At 43.5% G+C, this 20,769-nt stretch overlaps 1 protein-coding gene across 1 annotated transcript in view; it reads right to left on the bottom strand.

Annotated features, from left to right (window-relative positions):
• The window catches only part of ZNF485 (zinc finger protein 485), a 586,403-nt gene that overhangs the window by 106,300 nt on the left and 459,334 nt on the right, over nucleotides 1-20,769 (bottom strand). Inside the window, exon 9 of the transcript XR_008616207.1 lies at nucleotides 18,218-18,306. The gene's annotated coding sequence lies outside the window, so the exon portion shown is untranslated. The remainder of the gene's footprint in view (nucleotides 1-18,217; nucleotides 18,307-20,769) is intronic.

Consider the following 20,769-nt stretch of genomic DNA (forward strand, 5'->3'; position numbering starts at 1 on the left):
GTGGGAGGGAGGGAGACGCAAGAGGGAAGAGATATGGGAACATATATATATGTATAACTGATTCACTTTGTTATAAAGCAGAAACTAACACACCATTGTAAAGTAATTATACTCCAATAAAGATGTTAAAAAAATTCATGTAAAAAACCAATACTTTAATGAAGACAGTGTTATTTTCATTAAAAAATTATCTTACGAAAAAACAAAAGATAGAAGTGTCTGGAAAGTTTGAGGAAATGTGGTTAACCTGGAAAAATGAAAACTTGGAGAATATGCTAAAAGCCTTCAGATTTTTGAAGAACCAACACATGGAAGAAAGAATGCACTTATTCTATTTCAATTCAGGCAACAGAATTAGAACCAGTGATTGGCAGCAAAAGATCGACTGGGGCACATTTGAGATGAATGTAAAGAGAAGTTCCAACCAGGATGTCTGTGGAACAAAGGCATCACTGCCTGCTGGGAGGATGAGGAAGCAGAGCCTGCACTGCAGAGAAGGGGCTTCCGCAGTGCCTGGGTTCCCTTTCCAATGGGAAGTCCAGACTCCATCACTCTTCCAGCTCGGTGACCCTGGGCAAATCGCTTTCCTTTCTGGGTCTCATTGTCCTCACGCCAAAAGGCAGGTTGGTGACTTTGAAGGCTTGACATACTAGGTGTCCCTTATTCGCAGATAACTTTCTCTATGTGATGCACCATTTTCCAAAGCGAACATTTAGCAAGGAGTGAAGCGCTATTGTGAGAACTAGACCTTCCTGTGACAGAGTGATTGATGTGTGTTTGATAGGCCAGTTGTGCTGTCCGCTGCTCAGCCCTGTCCCCTCCACTCCACCAGGAGAAGGAAAAACAACGCATCCCTCCGTGCCACACTGCAGACGAAGGCAAGGTTCACTTGTAATTGCAGCGGGACCGACGTGGTACAGGATGGGCTGGGGGAATTAACGAAAACAAACCAAGGAAAGACTTGGGCAGCACTCTGATGAAGAAACCAAGAGGAAATGAAGTCAGCAAGGGTTCCTGCGTGTTTATTTCAGAGTTGACAGAGCATAGACCTAACCGGACGGAGTTCCTGATTTATAAAGTATTTTTATTTTATTACCTATTTTACATTATATTGGAGGCTCTGCTCTTTGAGCCAGAAAAATAAACAGCAGTCCCACAAGAGCCTTTGGTCTAGATAGAAGAATATAAACTCTTATAACCTTCCCGCTTTGAACCAAGATTTCTGCCAAAAATTGTTCTGGGGTTTTTGAACTTCTGGAATTGGCTTGTGTATTGGGAAGGTAAAGTCCACACAGAATATAAATGTTTCTATTCTATAAGTTTTCAAAAGGTTTAAGGGCTTAAGATTTGCTTGACAAAAACCAACAAAAACACTGCTTCCTGCTGCTATAGAAAATGTGTGTTTCCTATTTTGTCTGTGTAACGGCTAAACAACTCCACGTTGGCATAGCCAATTCCACAAGTGGACAAGATTTTATCAGCCAACGTAATCCCAGGACTGTCGGCCCTTCTTTGGGAATTGCAGCGTGACAGAGGCATCAGGAAGGCAGGTCTGCCTTCCATTCCTCACGTGTGTTTTCTTTTTTCAAAGAAGCAATTCTTCGACTTGAGCAGATGCCATTTCCAACAGAAAGCTCGCCTGGGGCTTTTCTGGCTCCAGATAGCTGAACTGAGTCATTGTTAGCAGACATTTAAATAAGGTTTATGCTAAACATGTGTTACCAACTTGGAGCACGCCCCTCCCTTGGTGCACACCTGGAAGCACTGCTGTGTGCGTGCTCTGAGTTGGCACCCACTGTGGAGAGGTGCCCAGGACCCCGCTGGCTATTCAGCCATGCTACCCCCAGAGCAGGAGCAGGGATGCAAGTGAAGTAGCAATGATTTTCATCTGCAGGTCTCCTCCCAGCAACATATGTGCACACATGCTTTCTACTCTTCAACCTCATCTAGTAAAGTCCTATTTATCTTCCATGAGCAGATTAAAAGCTCAAGGTCAGAATGTTTACAGCCTTTAATGGGATGAGTGCCTGTCAAGATTCAACATTCCTTACAGCCTGGGATCTAGGTATTTCCCTAACACAGTGCTGGCCCTAAACTGTTCCCAGTAAGAGCTTGTTAATGATGAAGGAAAGAATGGGCAAGTGAAAAAACAAAAGCATTACTGATTCAACTGCATAACGATAGGCAGCTCATACTAAAGCCAGAACAAGGAACAATCTAACCAAGCTCCACTTCCTGTCGTAGTGATGCATGCCCTTTACTTTAGGCCAGAATCATGAATTAATATTCCTGACGTGACCCAGCAATCTCACTAATGGGCATATACCCTGAGAAAACCATAATTCAAAAAGACACGTGCACCCTAATGTTCATTGCAGTACTATTTACAATAGCCAGGTCATGGAAGCAACCTAAATGCCCATCAACAGATGAATGGATGAAGAAGATGTCGTACATATATACAATGGAATATTACTCAGCCATAAAAAGGAACGAAATTGGGTCATTTGTAGAGATGTGGATGGACCTAGAGACTGTCATACACAGTGAGGTAAGTCAGAAAGAGAAAAACAAATATCATATATTAACACATATATGTGGAATCTAGAAAAGTGATACAGATGAACTGGTTTGCAAGGCAGAAACAGAGACACAGATGTAGAGAACAAACATATGGACACCAAGCGGGGAGAGACTGGGGTTAGTGGTGGTGGTGGTGGGATGAACTGGGAGATTGGGATTGACATGTATACATTAATATGTATAAAATAGATAACTAATAAGAGCCTGCTGTATAAAAATAAATAAATAAAATTCATACAAACAGACAAAATATTCCTGATGAATGAAGACTTACAGTGTCAGCATCACCATGGGGAAGAAGACGGAGGCAGGAGATTCCTCCACGCTACAGAGCTAGAGATTCAGAAAGCCTAGTGGCATTTTCCCCACCTCTCAGTAAAACTGGGTCTGGCTGTGCTGAATCCCCCCTCTTTTTTTAAATTGTGGTAAAATACATATAATGTACCATTTTTTTTTTTTTTTTTGCGTTACGCGGGCCTCTCACTGTTGTGGCCTCTCCCGTTGCGGAGTACAGGCTCCAGACGTGCAGGCTCCACGGCATGTGGGATCTTCCTGGACCGGGGCACGAACCCGTGTCCCCTGCATCGGCAAGCGGGCCCTCAACCACCGCGCCACCAGGGAAGCCCTGTACCATTTTTAAACATACGGTTAAGTAGTGGTCAGTGCATTCATGCCGTTGTGCAACCATCACCTCCCTCCATCTCCAGAACTCTTTTCATCTTGCCAAACTGAGGCTCTGTACCCATCAAACACTAACTCCCCTCTCCCCTACCCCACCTCTAGCAACCAACATTCTACTTGCTGTCTCTACGATTTTAACTACTCTAAGTGCTTCATATAAGTGAAATCATACAGTATTTGTACTTTTTGTGACTGGCTTATTTCACCCAGCATAATGTCCTTAAAGTTCATTCATATTGTATGAACCCCACACCAACCCCCACCGCCACTTCTTTTCTACACAGGATGGAAACAGTGCCTCGCTCTCCAGGGCCTCAATATTCTTCTAGCATCCTCATCTCAAACTGGAAGGAAGCCTGGCTGGCTTTTTTGGTTGGCTGAATGGTGCCTCATTATACTGTAAGCTAAACTATGCTTATAAAAATGGGATTTTTCTATATAACTATGGAAAATACAAGCTTAAGCAAAGAGGCATTTCCTCATTCATGTCAGAAGGTCAAGTTGGTTAAAAGGAAAAAGGCTGGGGCAGATCAGCCTGCAGCCCAATTAGAAAGATCAGAGATGTTTGCTCTCCCAAATGAGGAAAAGCGGCAGCTGAAGCTGTGTGTAGCCTGAGGGTCTGGGAACAATGCACGGGCCATCTGGACTTGCCTCTAATGGAAGATGGAATGGTTTAGTCCCTGAAGCCCCAGGACTGAGAAGATTCACAGAGGAAATGTGTATTTCGACAGTCTCTAGGGCCCCACCATCGCCCATCCAGCTGCTTGGGGCCTGGGTGCGAATGATGGCAGATGGTGGGTAAGACCACAAGCCTCCTAATTACATTACTGAATATGCCCTCTCTTCTCTCTTTTCTACTTTGGGGGAGCCCTTTGATTTCTGCCAGCTGAGGTGGTAAAAGCGCCCACCCTTGCACATACCTTTACTCTGCTATGGCCTCTGAGCTGTGGACCAAAGGCAGCATCACTAAGGGCTGAGCACAGATGGATGAGCTGATGGAGAAAAGCCCATCCAACCACAGCATCCTGTGGACTCCAAGTGGCCAGACCAGCCACCCCTGGAGCTCTGAGTATCACAGCATTCAAACCCCAGGGTGGATGGCCATGAGTCTGGAATCGGCAAGCTGTGGTGCAATGGTCTGACCCAGCGTGGCACCCCATTCTCTATGATTGACTCACAGGGGAGATGCACCTGGAGCAGAGGCCCCTGAGATGCAGGGCCCTGTTTCCCACCTGGTTTAAGCTTGGAGTGAGATGCTGACAGGAGCAAATGCCAGGCGGAGATGTGAGGCAGGAAAATACCTGGGAAGACCTCCTAGGCCTCTGCTCAGCTGGCAAAAAGGCCGGGGAGGATGTGGAGGAAAGACCAGAGCCCAGGTACCTCTCTGCCCAAGTCTCTCTCTACTGAAGCAAGCTGGGCCTCCGTCCACGCTCTCGTCAACCAAACCCACAAATTAAATCAGGCTGAACTAATATCCCTAATACCCCAAAATCCATCAAAAAAGTTAGGTTGTTGTTTGAAAATCTTTCCCCCAAGGGAGTGGGTGTGTTTTAAAGTGCTACATAAATTATCTAAAAGGAAATCTGAATCTTTCTCGTTCTTCGAAGAGACCTACAAAGACAGCGGGACACGTACGGTCTCACACTGCGTCCGTGTGTGTGTATGTCTATGGAAGCTTCACCCCCGGCCCCAGTCCAGTTGGTCAGCATTTCAGGAGGAAACCTGACCCTCCCCGTGGCCATTCCCTTCTCCTCCTCCCCACAATGAAATTTTCACCGGGCAAATTTGCAGGATCTTTTTTCTATGATTGTTTTCTTGATAAACAGTCCATGCATAGTGTTTGAATTTTCTAATAGTTCCTGGGAAAACAATGCCATAGGGGGAGCCTGAAAAATGAAGCTGGAAATAACTGGGGAGTGAATAAGGAGTCAGTTTCATTCTTACGCCTTGAATTCCAGGAAAGCGGGGACATGGCACAGGCCTGTGCACAGGGAGTGCGTGGCAGCCCGCCAAGCACACAATGGGTCCACCACGATAGGGTCACCAGCTCCCTTCGCAAGAAGGACAATGGGAAGCTGCAGCCATGCAGGCCCCGAGGAGAGCTGAGCCACAGAGAGCCAGCAAGACAGGTACAGGTTCCTGTTATTTTACCCAGAATAAGGACTCAAAATAGGATCTGGGCAGAAGGGCCAAACTGAAGGCCATGTTTTCATCAGGGGATTTGCCAAACCACCTCCTGAGAGTGCTTTGCTCCCCTTTGCAGAATGGGTCCTGGGCCTGGGAAGGGAAGTCACATCATCCAGGAGCCCCAGGGCACGCTGGGGAAAGAGGGAGGACAAGGACGCAGGAGGCAGGAGGCTGGGCTTGGACCTGCCTCTGTCTCTTATCAGATGTGTCACTAGGCCCCAAGGTCCTCCTGTTTGACCCAGTTCCTCATCTGGTAACAGGAGAAACAATGTCTATCTTTGGGAGCATGCAGGCAGTCATGGAGGAAATGTGTTAACCATGAAAACTCAGAACTGAACAGCTGGCTGGACAAGGTACTGAGTCAGGATGGAGCAATGGCCCCTGCCCAGGGCTCCCTGATGCTAAGTCCTCCCTACGAAGTCAGACACACTCTGAGTTGTAGGGTGCAGACGGGTCACCTAATACAAGCCCAAACATCCTTTCTTTGGCTATACCAAAGTCCCCCAGATGTGGGCACACCTCATCACCGGCCTATGTTTTATTTCGTGCACATTTCCTCCATCTATACCTTCAAAGACCCACCGAGTACTTTACGAGGAGCCTGGGATGCACAGATTGGGTCCAAGCCATCCCAGGCACAGAGAATCGAACTAGAGTGGGAACAGATACGGCAGGGAGGAGGCTTCTAGCAGTGGCACTCCAGTGACGGGATACAGGAGCAACGCGACGCAGCCAGTGTCCACACAGGGCTGAGCGCTGCAACCTCACCAGCTGCTCTTGGAATCACTACAACCATATCTTTGTGAAGGTCATGGAGGTGATATGGAAACAAAATTGCCCAGGAAATACCTTGGATGCCTAACCTAGTAGGTAGGCAGACAGGGACTCCATAAAGGTTCGAATCAGATAGAAATTGCCATCTCTTCCACCACCTGGCAGTCTATGATTCAATGACTTAGAGCCACTACTGAAGTTGGATATATTCCCAACAACAACTGTTTTCATAGTAAAATCGCACCATTGGATCACAATGCACATGAAGTAAACAGATGCACCTACATCTGTGTTTAAGCTTCATATAGGGACCAAAAGTGAAGCAATCTTAAGGCAATGCACTTGGGTTTGAAATATATTTGTTTCTGGCTTATTGACTCTTTGAGGCTTTCTTTAGGAAGAACAAGAAAATGTTATTCTAATATCTCTTAGGACAATACAATCACACACCAGCTCTAGGCCCTGTTGGTTACCTTGGCAAGCTTCTGATATTTCCTTTGGCATTTCCATGACTGAATTAGGGGTGGACAAATTGAGATCCACATTTGGATCAATCCATATTTGGTTCAATGAAGGCTTAGGAGAATTAAAATGGAATCAATCCAGGTGGAGCAATAAATGATGGGACTTGAACTAAGCATACAATCTCTTCTAATAAAATTCTACTTTGCATTGCTTTAGTTAATAAGTAGGTTAAGCGAAACTGTATTTTTCCTAATGTGTGTTTATCATTTGTACTTTAAATAAAACTTCTTGTTATATTCTTTAACCTTTCATCCATTTATGACTTCTTAGAATTTTTACGGATTTGGATAAAAATTTAACTGATTTTTGTCTGTCAGAGCTATCATAACCCCCCCCCTTTTTTTTTTTTTAGTTTGAATTTGGTTAGTGTTTGTGGAACAGAATTTTTTTAATTCCTCATATTCTCAAATTTATTGAACTTTTAAATAATTTCTTCTGTTGCCTTGTTAGGAAATTCTCGTTTCTACACTCCTAGAATAAAATGTGTTTTCTAATTTATTTATTTTATTTTTTATTATTTTATCCAGAGTGACTTTATTTTTGTTGTATAATATGAAGTATGAATCTAAATTACTTTTCTCCATATTATTACAAATTACCCCGACTCATTTTTTAAAATATTCTGCATTATTTATGAGAGTTATTTACCTATTAAATTTATATCTAAAGAGAGTCAATGTTTTAGATCCTTTGTTTGTTCTACTGGTCCATATCTTATTTCCTAAAAGTATATTCTAATGTCGGATAAATTTGATCAAACATTTTTTATCATTTAAATTTCCAAATATCATTTGAAATCCTCACAAACTTATTTCCCATACCACTTTTAGTATAATTGTATTAACCTTAAACAAACATCACTACATTTGAATTAGTTAATTTGAGTAAATACTTATGTTCAAAGATATTTATAATAGTGTCTTTTAATCAGATAAAATTTACCTAAATATTAAATAGCAGTTGTAAAATTTATACCCTAATATTAAGTATCATAGCATCATTAAAATATTATAGAATAACATGTAACAGCATGGACAAAGTTCTTAATATGAGCTTAAAAAAAATTGGCAGATTACATTGTTCTTTATATACAATGATCCCAATTATAAAATAGGTGCTTAATATACACTACCAAATGTAAAATAGATAGTTAGTGGGAAGCACCTGCATAGCACAGGGAGATCAGCTCGGTGCTTTGTGTCCACCTAGATGGGTGGGATGGGGAGGGTGGGAGGGAGATGCAAGAGGGAGGGATTTTGGGATATGTGTATACATGTAGCTGATTCACTTTGTTATACAGCAGAAACTAACACAACATCGTAAAGCAATTATATTCCAATAAAGATGTTAAAAAATTAATAAAATAAAATAAATAAATACATAAATTAATTAAATTAAATAGGTACTTATACCCATTCAATCATTTAATAGTTATTTATGAAACATCTACTATGGGCCAAGTACTATTTGGAATGTTGAGGTTACAGCAGTTAACAAAGCATTCACACAAACCCCTGCCTTCATGGTGCACCCTCGTGTGACTTCCCAGTGCGGGGAGCTGAAGCTGGCTCAAACCAATTCAAACATATTGTGAAATTTTCAGGAATTTGCAAGCCAATTGTTAAACACAACCATACTTGCAATTGACCATAGTGGGAGTATGCACAGGCCTCCTGCACTATTAGGAGTCCCTGATGGGCAGGGAGTAACACTGCACATCAGGGCCTCCACCCCACACAACCCTGCTCTGCAGAGCCAGTTATTAAACATTTACCAGAACACCACTGGGGGAGTCAAACAATGATGTAGATGACTAAGTCAAAGATACATATGGTAAGTTGGATAGTAGGGTGTACTAAAGGGAAAATTAAAGGAGTGAAGTGGGATAAGGAGTGTTCAGAGTTAGAGGAAGTATGGAGTTTTGGATAAGGTGACCAGCGCTCACTGAGAACACGGCATTTAAGTAAAGACCTGAGGGGGCAGAGGGAGGAGGCTTGGTTAATCTTGAAACCTGTGGGCAGGTAGTTCCAAAACAGAGTTTAGAAGAGCAGCTAAGCTAAGCATGCCCACTGATCCATCAGACAAATCACCTCCAATCCCTTAGGGAAGGGTAAGTAAGATGTGGAAAGGAAGGAAGAGAGTTGCCCAATTATCCAAAGAATGAAGCAGTCATTTTCTGAACAGACAGACATGGGGGTTGGAGAAAATCTGGTTCCTCCACTATAATTAGGGAGAGTCACTCAAGTAGAAGGGATTTCCAGAAGCAGAGGGTTCTGCTGGCTTCCCTGGAGAGCCCTTGATGTCCCCTGGTGGTGGAGCCAGGAGTCTTCTCACCTGGCCCTTGTGCACTGCTGCCTCCAAGCCATAACCTTTCCAGTGGATGGAAGTCATTCCCTGCATTCTAGCTGTGGTTCAGCCTCAGAAATGTGGGAGTTTCTCAAGATGCTCTGCTTTGCTTTGAGCTCCCTTTAAGTTGCAAAATACTTTATTGGGCCCATGGGTTCTGTGGTATGCTTTGGGCTTATTTTGTTTGTTTTTCAAGTTGTTGTTCTTAGGTTTCCTCTCTTTTCTTTTTTTGCAGCGCTTTTTTTTGGTGTCTCCTGAAAGTCTCTCCTTTGACATCTGACCTCTTGCTTTGAGTCTCTGGGCAATGTGGATTTCTCATGCGTGATGCCAGTAAAGACAAGAACTAACATGAAAACCATTCTGTGTTTTAATCTTTGTAGAGTTCCACTTTATAATATTGGGAGAAGCACTTAAAATTAAAATGCAATGATGAATGTTAGAGTGACTCACTTACAGCAGGCACTCAATACATATTTGCAGAATGTGAGAGTGTTTTGTAAACTTCGAGATGCCTTTAAAATCTTGGCTATTAATACCCCTTCTACAGTCCATAGCATACCTCACCTCTGTGGGTAGCTACTGATGTGCTTACCTATCTACCCCAGTGAATGGGGGAGTGCCTGGGCCATCAGAGGCAGGAACCCAGCCCTTTCTTCTCATGGAATCCCTGAGAGTCACCGCTACGTCAAGAAGGAACAATAAAAGTAGCAACATCCATATATTAAAAGATCAGTAAATTACAGTCCGTGAGAGAATCCATAACATCTCAGCCATGAAACTGAGTTAATATTTCGCTGAGTAGCTCAACTTTTTAAATTTTCTTTTGCCTAGCGAGGCATTTATGGCCTAGCCTTCATGGAGCATTGCCACTGAGATTTTCATTTAGGGATCTTATTTCCAAGGGAAAAAAAATATAAACATTCCAAAGTGAAAATATCTAGTTGTATTTTATGAATTTGCATAACGGTCCATTTCCAGAACCTGGTAGGTTGATTACCAAAGGAATGCACCAAGGGAATAAGTGTCATTTGGATTTGTTTGTACAATATTCAACGGCAAATCTGTCTTACCCAGTGGCTATAAAATTATCCCATTTTCTATAGAAACTTATTTTTCTAGCCACCATAATAATCACTTTTTCTAAATCAAATCATTGTATTTATTCAGACAAACCACTTTGGTTATTGAAATGACATAAAACATTCTGAACAGGATTGAAACCCTGGCATAGAGTGAGCTACAGGAAATTGGGGAGAGTAATTGGCTCCAAAGTTTACTTGTCTTGCAAATATTTTTTCTTCCTCCATCACTTAACATTTTCTCCTTGACACTACTTGATTGAACTCATGCAGATTCTATTCCTCTAAGGAAACAATTCACTTGGGCAGTGTGAACTCTGAAAGGTCACATCTTTTGGAGTTATCTGCCGCCAAAAAGAATGGCTTCCATTTATTTTTCAAGTTGAAAAAGTTTATTTTTTTCCTGTTCATGAAACTCAAAAATGCCCAAAGTAATTTAACTCAGACTGACCAAACAGAAAAAGCACGTTTAAGCTGTGACAGGACCTGGAGTGTCTGAGTCTGGAAGGAGAATTATTTGGAATTTTCTTTCAAAAGCCAGGCTTCCAAATGATGGATTTTGTCCCAAAACCTGAGCTTCTCTTTTCTACTGCAATTTCTAAGGCAAGAACCTTAAGATAGAAAGGCCAGAATTCTCTTAGAATGGATAACTAAGGTAAGCTGCATAAAGATGAGACCAGTGGTTTCCATATCTTTCTGATTGGACATTCCTATCAGTCTAATAAAAAAAGATGGGAACCATTACCTCTATTCACAGGTAGCTGGATGTCACCGTTGAAGTTCTGAAGTTAATGATGGGTATGAAATTGCAAACCAAATACCACCACCAGAATTTACAAAAGAAATTTCTGGGAAGTGGCTCTATTCTGAACCTAAGAGCCTGACCGAGGATCAAAGGACTCAGAAAGTGGGGAAGAGGACAGCAAGCTGGTGCACGTCTTTGCAGAGAGCTGGGGGTCCCCCCTGGAGAGGGGCAGATGGCGCTGCTCCTTCCCTCCAGCCTTGAAATGCTTCCCAAAGTCAGGAGGCAAGAGGTGTGCAAGATGGATGAAGCTAGGGGAGGGCCAGCCCATTCCTGAGGATTTCTAGGGCCAGAAGCCATGATGCTTCCTAGAGACCAGATGTGGCTCACTGAAGAGAAAGAGACAGGGTGGCAGGAGTGGGGTTCTGTCCAAAGGGCCACCAAGAATCTATTGAATCCCAGGTGCTAAGGAAGGAGGTGCAGGCAACCACCTGGACTAAAGATGCACCTGTCTTGATTAGAAAGAGACTTTTCCAGCCAGGACTCTCTGAGGAGGTCTCAATGGTGTCACCAAAAGAAAAATCCACTTTTACCACCTTCTAGACTCAGAAAGAACAAAGCCCCTGGCTATGGAGCAGCTGCCTCACCCCTGATCTCTCCGTGGTCCTTCTCCCTCCCTCCTCCAAAACAGCATCTAGAAAATGGGAGAGATGAGGCAGAAGCTAACCACACTATCTCCCTGAAACAAGTCCCAACATGGAAAGGAGTCAGAAATCTTGACTTCTAATACTATTAGAATATTAGAATATACTGAGTATATTCTAATATATATATATATATATACTAAAATATACTAATATATACTAGTATATACTATTATATACTCAGTATATTAGAATATACTGAGGATATTTGGAATAATACCCTCAGTTGAAGGAGTTCTGAATTGAGCTGTGTTTTCGGATTGGAGCCTCAGTAGTCCTCTCTGCTACCTAAAGCAGGGCTGGTGCTTGGTGGATGTACATTGGCACAACCACTCAGGCTGGTAAAAGCTGCTATCCCCACCCCAGATGACCTAGCTTCCTCCAAGACCCCAAGTTTAGACCATCTAAATCTGTACATCCTTAAGCAGGTACAAAGTAACAGCCAAATCCTGATGTGCTGGAAGCAACGAAATGATTAAATAAGCAGCTGTCACCCCGCATGCTGGAAGCTCCCTTTCAGGCATTTGTGACACTACATCTTTGACTGAAGGACCCACATGTTAAATGTTATCCAGGCCTAATGCTTTTCTTTACATGAAGGCAATACAGATCGCTAGGTTATCCTGAGCACCACTGGGTGCAGCAGCACCACACTGGAGACCACTGAACCCCACCCTAGATGTTAGCAACCACACTGTGACCAGCAGAGCCTATCACAGGCTGGCACTTGCCTTCAGGCTGAGCCTCCAAATTATCCCAGCCCCTCCTGCAGCTCTGCACACCTGAAGCGCTACGCGGACCTGACCTTCACAGGTTCCAAGATCATCTCCGGCAGGGTTCCCTGCCATTTTAGGGCGCCCTACACCTAATCAGGCCAAAGCAGTCATTTATTCCACAGATGCACACTCCGCCCCCCCACCCCACCCTCAGGCCCTCTTTGCCCTATTCCTCGTGGGTCCTCTTTAAGTTAGTAAATATAAAATTAATCACTATTTTTGGCTGCCTTCTGAATAATATAAGGATATTGGAACACATCACTTCTGATTTCTAACTTTCTATCCACCATGTTATTGGTTTTTAGTATTTTAATTGCACCTTATTTTTAAGACTTCCAGAATTTGTCTTTTTTGTTTTTATCAATGCTCTTTTTTATTTCCCAATATATTTGCCACCATTTTTTGGTCACTATTATTCCTGGCAACTGACTTCTACCTCAGGTTCAATTTTCACCTTATTACTGTCTATCTTTTAGTAGCTACTTCTTGGTGACTTTCTAAGGGAAAAAATTTCTTAGTCCCTGTTTTTCTGAAAATGTCACCATCCCTTTGTTTTGGCATTCATTGTTGTGATGAAGAATCTTCTGTTAATATATTGTCTTTGTGAGAAAGGTTTTGATTCTTTTCTTTCATGTTCTCCAGTCTTAACGGATCGAGTATGGTTAGTTCTATTTACAAACATTCTTCTCAGAACTCCTGTGGTTCTTAGAAATGAAAACTTAATTTTCTTGAAATCTGAAAGATTCTCAGTCATTATCTCTTTAAATATTGCCAGTCCTTCATTTCATTTATTTACTCCCTCTGTCTGGGACCCACATTTCAAGGAATCAGCTCCTTATATCCTCCCTGTCTCTTAGCTGATGGTTCTATACCTCTTCCTTTCTCTGCTGCATTTTATTTGACTTCTTCAGAACTACCTTCCAATTTGCTAATTCTTCTTCTGGGTTGTCTACTCTGTGCTTTATCCTGCCCGTTAAGTTCTTATTTTCAATGACCATATTTTTCCCCTAAAGAACTTCTACACGGCTGTCTGAAATCACTGTCCACACTGACTAGTCCTTTTATTATGGTTTTCATTCATTCCCTTATCTCTTTAATATTTTGAAATATACTTATACCATTGATTTTTCAGATTAATGTACTCTTTCCAGTTTGGAAGGTGCTGATTCTATTTCACGTGTTGACGCTCGCTCATTGTGGTTCATTTTCTTGGGTTGTTATTTTATAATTCTGATTGTCAGCTCATCTTCAAAGAGGCTGTTTTTTCTGTGGGAGTCCCATGACCCCTGGGTTGTGAAAGTTTCCTCAGCAATAATTTTTTTTTTTTTTTTTTTTTTTTTTTTTTTGCGGTACGCGGGCCTCTCACTGCTGTGGCCTCTCCCGTTGCGGAGCACAGGCTCCGGACGCGCAGGCTCAGCGGCCCTGGCTCACGGGCCCAGCCGCTCCACGGCACGTGGGACCCTCCCGGACCGGGGCATGAACCCGTGTCCCCTGCATCGGCAGGCGGACTCTCAACCACTGCGCCACCAGGGAAGCCCTCCCCAGCAATAATTTCACATTTGCTTCTGCTGAAAATATAGGGCTTTAGTGGTCCTGAACGGTTATTTTAATTTCTCTACTTGGAATTCCCACTCCAGGCTGGTAGTACAAATTTGGATGGCACATCTGTGTGTGCACAGAGCTGGCATTTCAATTTTTCATGAGTGACTTTCCTCTCTCCCTCCTCCAGACTGCACAATTTTTTTTCACAGAATTCTCGAGGATGTTAGTTTCTATTAAATGGAAGGGACAGCTCTTTGAGGCTCAAGGCTTTATGCAGGGGCTCATTTCTAGCTGCCTCCCTCCAGGATATTCCAATCCCATCTCCCAGTCTACACAAGGGTGAGACCCCCAGCCTCCCCCTCAAAGGTTTCAGACCATCAGGCTTCTTCATTGGACACATGAAGATTTCACTTTTTCCATTTTTCCCTAAGGTTAGCTAAGTGTCAAAATTAGTTTTAGTTCTATGACACAAATGAACTTATCTACAAAATAGCAACAGACTCACAGACATAGAGAACAGACTTGTGGTTGCCAAGGCAGAGGGGGGTGTAGGGAAGGGAAGGACTGGGAGTTTGGGATTAGCACATGCAAACTATTATATATAGGATGGATAAACAGCAAGGTCCTACTGTATAGCACAGGGAACTATATTCAATATCCTGTGATAAACCATAATGGAAAAGAATATGAAAAAGAATGTATATGTATGTATAACTGAGTCATTTTGCTGTACAGCAGAAATTAAACACAACGTTGTAAACTGACCTCCCCTCCTCTAGACAGCAGGAAGAATCCTTGCCTTGTGCCCCCAGGCCTCAATACTCTTACCTATCAGACCATTTGTCACCAATTCCTAGGACCCTAAGACCCTTGAGGCCAGGATTGAGTCTTCTTCCCCATTTAAGCCCAGCAGCTAGGCCAGAGCTTAGCTAGAACTAGACACTCTACAGGTGCTGTGATCACGTCCTACGTGCTGGACGCTGTCCTGGAGGATGAGGGTAGGCAGCACAGTTATACAGAACCCAGGGTCTTAATGAGAGAGCAGACCCTCCTCATGCCCCCATGTGACCCAATCTTGACCCCAGGTAGTACACTTCCTACAGTAGTTTGCTTCCAGGACTTTCCCCCATGGATTGTGAGTTAGTTGTGTGTAGATAAGAGAAGTGGCCAACATTTGTTGAGTATTTCTTATGTTCCTGGTCCTAGTCTAGGGATTTTTATATTTTAATCTCACCAATCCTTACAAAAAACCCTATGAAGTAGGTCTACTGACCCATTTTGCAGAAGACGAAACTAAGTCTCTAAGTGGTTAAGACTCTCACATAAGGTCACAGAGCTAATGAGGGTCCTTCAGTCCAGGTCTGATGGTTCTGACCCCTATATACTCTTCTCACTTCCCTCAGTCTCTTGCCTCCTATTCCTCTGTGTCCCTGATGCTCAACTCAGTGTCTGGAGCAACCAGGAGCTGAAAGTGCCTGTGGGGCAGAGGAGGAGGTGAGGGATGCACATGCTGCTAAGAATGAGCACAGGGACAGTGTCTGGATATTCAGTTGTGAACGTCTAGCAGCATCAGCATCTCCTGGGAGCTGGCTAGAAATGCAAGTTCATGGGCCATACCCAAACCTACTCAATCAGAATCTGCATTTTTACAAAACCCCTGTGTGGGTCACATCACATTTCAGTCTGAGAAGCACTGACCTGGAGGTAATCTAGACTTTGTACCTGAGAAATTTGGAGTCAGGTGGGTGTGTGGTTGAGAGGGTGGTAGGTCTGGGAGCAGAACTCGAGGTGACCCTTCTCTCTTCCCCCATAACCACCTCGCATGGACAAGAAAGGTTCCCCTCTCAAGGGATCCACAGGCCAAATGTTAATTAACCCTGTCTGTTCCCTGTCATAAGGGCCCCCCGCCCGAAGCTGAGCACTCCTGAGGCCCCTGAGGCCTTTCTTTATGTCCCTGGCAAAGACAGGCTTGTTCCTTGCTCTGCCCAGACACCCACTGCAGGCAGAGAACTTTCTGAGGATAGTGCTGGGTTACAGACCCCCTCCCTGGCCTTCCTGGGCCTGGATTTTCCTTCCTATGTTGCACTGGATCCCAAGGCCCCTCTTGTGGCTCTGCGTTTGAGAAGAGAGCTGGGCCATGAGGAGGGGCCCCACGTTAGGCAACTCGGGCTGTCATAACAAAGTACACAGACATTCATTTCTCACAGCTCCGGAGGCTAGAAATCCAAGATCAAGGTGTCGGCAAGTTTGGTTTCCCCCGAATGCCATTTCCTTGGCGTGTAGACAGCATCCTCTTGCCCTGTCCTCTCCCAGCCTTTTCTCTGTGCCTGGGCATCCCTGGTGGCTCTTCCTCTTCTTATAAGGATTGGGGCCCATCCTGATGGCCTCGTTTAACCTTAATCACCACTTTCAAGGCCCTATCTCCAAATACAGTCACATTCTAGGGTACTGGGGATAGGGCTTTAACATAGGAATTGGGGGACCCAATTCATCCTATAGCAGGTCTCCTGCTTGCTGCAGAGGTAGGGGGTCTGAAAAGTCATTTTTCTTCTACGTGCTGGGCTCCACAGTGACAATTCTTCCTGATGTTTTACCTGCTCTAGCCTTTCAGGACTTGGTCAGAGGGAAGTGAGATGGGTGAGGAATGTGGAGAAGAGAGGAAAATGCATGAGCATATAAATGTGTTTTCTCTTCCATCATATCCAGAGTTTTTCACTGAGAAAGTCCCTGGTAGCCTGACTCTCCTTCTCGGGTGTGTGTTTGCAGCTGCTGCTGCCACAGAACAAGGCCTCCTCTTTAGCTCAGGGCAAAACTCAGCCTTTTTTGTTGTTTTTAAGCTAGAATGCTTATTCTGACCCCATGTGCAGTCCACCAGCTGGAATTCAAATGCCCATGAAAAATCATCTCAAACACATTTTTAAAACCCACTGTCCGTAAGTCCCCAGAGAGGACCTGTGACCACTCTGGAAAATTCCTCAGTCTACTAGGCTCTCAATTTGGCTTGAATGTGGGAGGAAGGGGTAATAATTTACTTTTGAAAAGATTTTGAAGTCTTCAGATATGGCCCCTGGCTAGTGGAAAGTCTGAAAAGAAATCTCATTTGCATTTCCTTAATGCTCAAAGATCTGATGATCAGGAGAGGCTTTTATCAAGATTTTTGTTTTGATTTCTCCCTATTTTCTATGCTCTTTATTAGCAACTCACAGTTAAAATGTACAGTGACCCAGAGGAGATTCAAAATAACTGAAGTTAAACCCTGAAGCAAATTAACATAGATACAGACAAACTGAGGAGATTAGAGGTTTAAAAAAAAAAAAGTGTAACTGTATCTGGAGAGAACAGAAGACCTAACATAGCCTTCTGGCTTAAGGAAACACCTTCACTACTTGAGTTGCCCCAGTGACATCTGTGAATCTCCAAGAACGAAATCAAGACAATCACGTGAAGTCATTCCCAGGTGGTGATGGAACAGAAACTCCCCAGGCAAGCAGAAGGCAGCAGAGATGAAGGCCCACCTTGGCCCAAGACTTGTCTCTGAGGATGTGAAAAGGGGCCAGGCTGCTGTTCTGATAGGAATTTTCTCCCTCACGCAAAGGCAGACCTTCTCAGTAAGTTACCCCCCTTCTGTCTCTAATGTAATTGTAGGATTTGATCAGACATGTATAGAAAAGGAGGGAAATACCATCAGATTGTGTCAGACTTTACAAGTAAGCAGAGAACAGTGTCAGGACGTACCCCACCCCCGTCCCGGGGACATGCTGGGAGAGCTCTCTTCTCCTCCCCATGGTTTTCCTTGTTCATTAGAAAGCTACCCAACTTTTTTTTTTCTTTTACCTCTTCCTTTGATGAGCTGACTGACTGCTATGCTCTCAGACAACTCCACTCTTAAAATGGGCTGCTGGAGGAATGACCTTCCACCAACAGCTTGCAGTGCTGAATCAAACCTAAATTGGAAATCCACGGACACTCTCTCCTTAGTCACTGGGGAAGCTAAGGGCCCAGCCTAATCAGGGTCTCCAATTCCAAACAGAGTGTTCTGGTCACACTTGGAGGTCAAGGCTTGTGTGCATTTGCCAGAGGAATTAGATTATGATGCTTTCCCCAGGATCTATGTACTTCCATGAATTTAGAAAGGTACAGAAGGGGTTTGGAGGAGGGAAAGACCTGGGAAAATGAGCCCTTTTCCCCCTTCACTGAGGTTCAGCGATATAAAAACGGAGCTGGTGCATGGAGATGCCCCCCCAAGGTCAGGCTGCTGGAACGAACAAGGGAAATTACCTTATGAACGAGGACATTGAGGGCAGTGTCATAACATCCAGCCTATAAGGGATCCCATTTGACACAACACATTGGCAGTATGGGTGTGCCTAGAGGGAAAAAAAATACGTCTTTTGGTTAAAAAAAAATAGTAACAATAACCTTTCAGAGTTCAGGCAGATTGCCTTTGAGACACCCCTTAATGATGGATCCAAAGTGATGTCATTGAAGGACATGAGCCTGCACTGCCAAAGAAAGAGGGAAGCCCGAGCGTCCTTGGGGAAAAGGTGCAGTGTCTCTGCTGTATTTTTAATGGAGACAGCAGAGTTGTGCAGTAATTTGTATCACAACAGCTGCTGGAGAGTTGGGATAAGCTCACTTCATGTACAGGTCTGAATCCCCAACACCCACACCAGATAAGCTGTGAGGACAGCCTGGCCTGACACCAAAGTCAAGGGTATGCTCCTACTTGGAATTCCTGAGAACGTCTGTGGAGAGGAGTCCCAGGGCAACACTAGAACTCTTGCTGCAAAGGGGGTTAGGAGGAGGGGAACATGCCATTGTAAAGGAATCCAGTGTTTATGGGATAGAAATGTAATTGGAACCGCCTTTGTCCTTTGGAGCTGATAAAGTGTGAGATTTGCTGGTTCGGTTATATAGATATTGTTCTCACCAGGCCACTCCTTGTTACTCTTCTGTCCTTAGTGATATGGCCCTGGATCCGTGGATGCCAGTGTTAAGGCAATGAATGTTGAGCCTATTGTATTAAGTTCTAATATGGCTATTATGGGGCTGCCTGATAGGTCAGGTGGCTACATGAGGTTTTCCCTAAAGGGGGTGCCGGTGGCTGGCAGTCCTGATGTCAATAATTGGGACAAAGAGTTTATCAGAAAGGAAATAGGAAATTCCTGTCTCTATTAAGACAGACCGATAAGGGACCTCTGCATCTCACTGAGTTCACTGCATTCTGGACTTGGGAGCGTTAAAGACTACATGTGGGCTTCTGGTTGGAAAGCAGAGACAGAGCCCACCATTTAGAGGAAAACAGAAGCTTACATGCAGAGGTTCTCTGAGCATCCAGAACTGGGAAGCCAGACCACCCAACTTCATGCTACTCTCCATATCTGTCTTCCCTACATTATCCCTGACACCAGCAAAGCCTTGTCTAAATGGCATGGCCTTGCCTCAGCTTTGCTGCTAGGGAAGGGGCATATGTCTCCATTTAAGCTTGTGTTGTTCAGGGGCATGGAGTCCTCTCAAAGAAACCCAAAGGCAAAGGAGAATCTCAGTGATCAGGGCATGGACTGTTGCCCCCTGATTCTCCCTCCATGGTCAACTTTGGAGGAGCTCTGTTTGACCTCAAGGAAACTTCAATCTCCCTTCAACCAAGACTAGAACTAACAAGATGACAGGCAAGAGAAAGAATTGAAAGCACCTTTAGTGGTGGTGGGGGGGGAAGCTGGGTACTTGGGTTTGCTGTTCAAGTTGACAACAGTATAGCCAACCTAGCCATCCTGAGAAGCTGGATGCTGGAGAGGAGCTCCAGGAGCTCCAGTTCATCGAGCCAGCCATACAGGAAACATACCTAGCGTGTTGCCTGGATAATCTCTTGTTTGATTTCTTGAGTGGAATTCTTTTGGGACCACTGTTGGGAGTGTGGGCTTGGGAATTTGAGGAATAAACAGTGAAGCTAAATATTTCAGCAGAATTTCTCAGAGGCACCAAAAAATGTAATAGAGTTCAGGAACTGAAAATATACTTTAGCTATATCACTGTACATAGGGTTTTTTATCACTGGGGAGCATAGAACATAGAGTGAGAGGGGATGCAGGATGCAAATCAATAGAACATACATCGTGTACTCTTTTTTTGTCTGGTTTATTTCACTCAGTATAATAGTTTTTAGATTCACACATGTTGCGTGTATCAATTGTTTGTTTTTATCGCTAAGTATAACCCACTGTATGTATATACTACAGATTGTTTATCCATTAACCTGCTGATGGGCACTTAGATGTTTCCAATTTGGGGCTACTACAAATAAAGTTTCTATAAACATTTACGTAAAAATTTTTGTATGAAAGTTTGCTTTCATTTCTCTTGGGTAAATATACAGGAGTGGAATGAATGGATTACATTAGAAGTATATATTTAACTTTTTAAGAAACTGCCAAACTACTTTCCAAAGTGTAGAAGAGTTCCATTTCCTCCATATTCCTGCCAACACTTGGTATATTCAGTCTTTGTCATTTTAGTCTTTGTCAAATAGGTATGAAGCTGTATCTCTTTGTGGTTTTAATTTGCATTTCCCCAAGATGTTAAGCATCTTCTAATGTGCTTATTTGCCATCCTTATACCTTTTGTGGTGAAATGTCTGTTCAAATCTTTTGCCCATTGAGGTATTGGTTTTTTTCCTTATTATTGATTTTTAAGAGTTATTTACATATTCAGGATGTAACTCCTTTTTTTGGATATTTGATTTGCAAATATTTTCTCTCAGACTGTAATTTGTCTTTTCGTCCCATTAACAATGCCTTTTTAAGATCAGAAGTTTTAATTTTCAGAAGTCGAAT

Source organism: Physeter macrocephalus, chromosome 20 (assembly GCF_002837175.3).
Source record: "Physeter macrocephalus isolate SW-GA chromosome 20, ASM283717v5, whole genome shotgun sequence".
Classification (NCBI taxonomy): Eukaryota; Metazoa; Chordata; class Mammalia; order Artiodactyla; family Physeteridae; genus Physeter; species Physeter macrocephalus.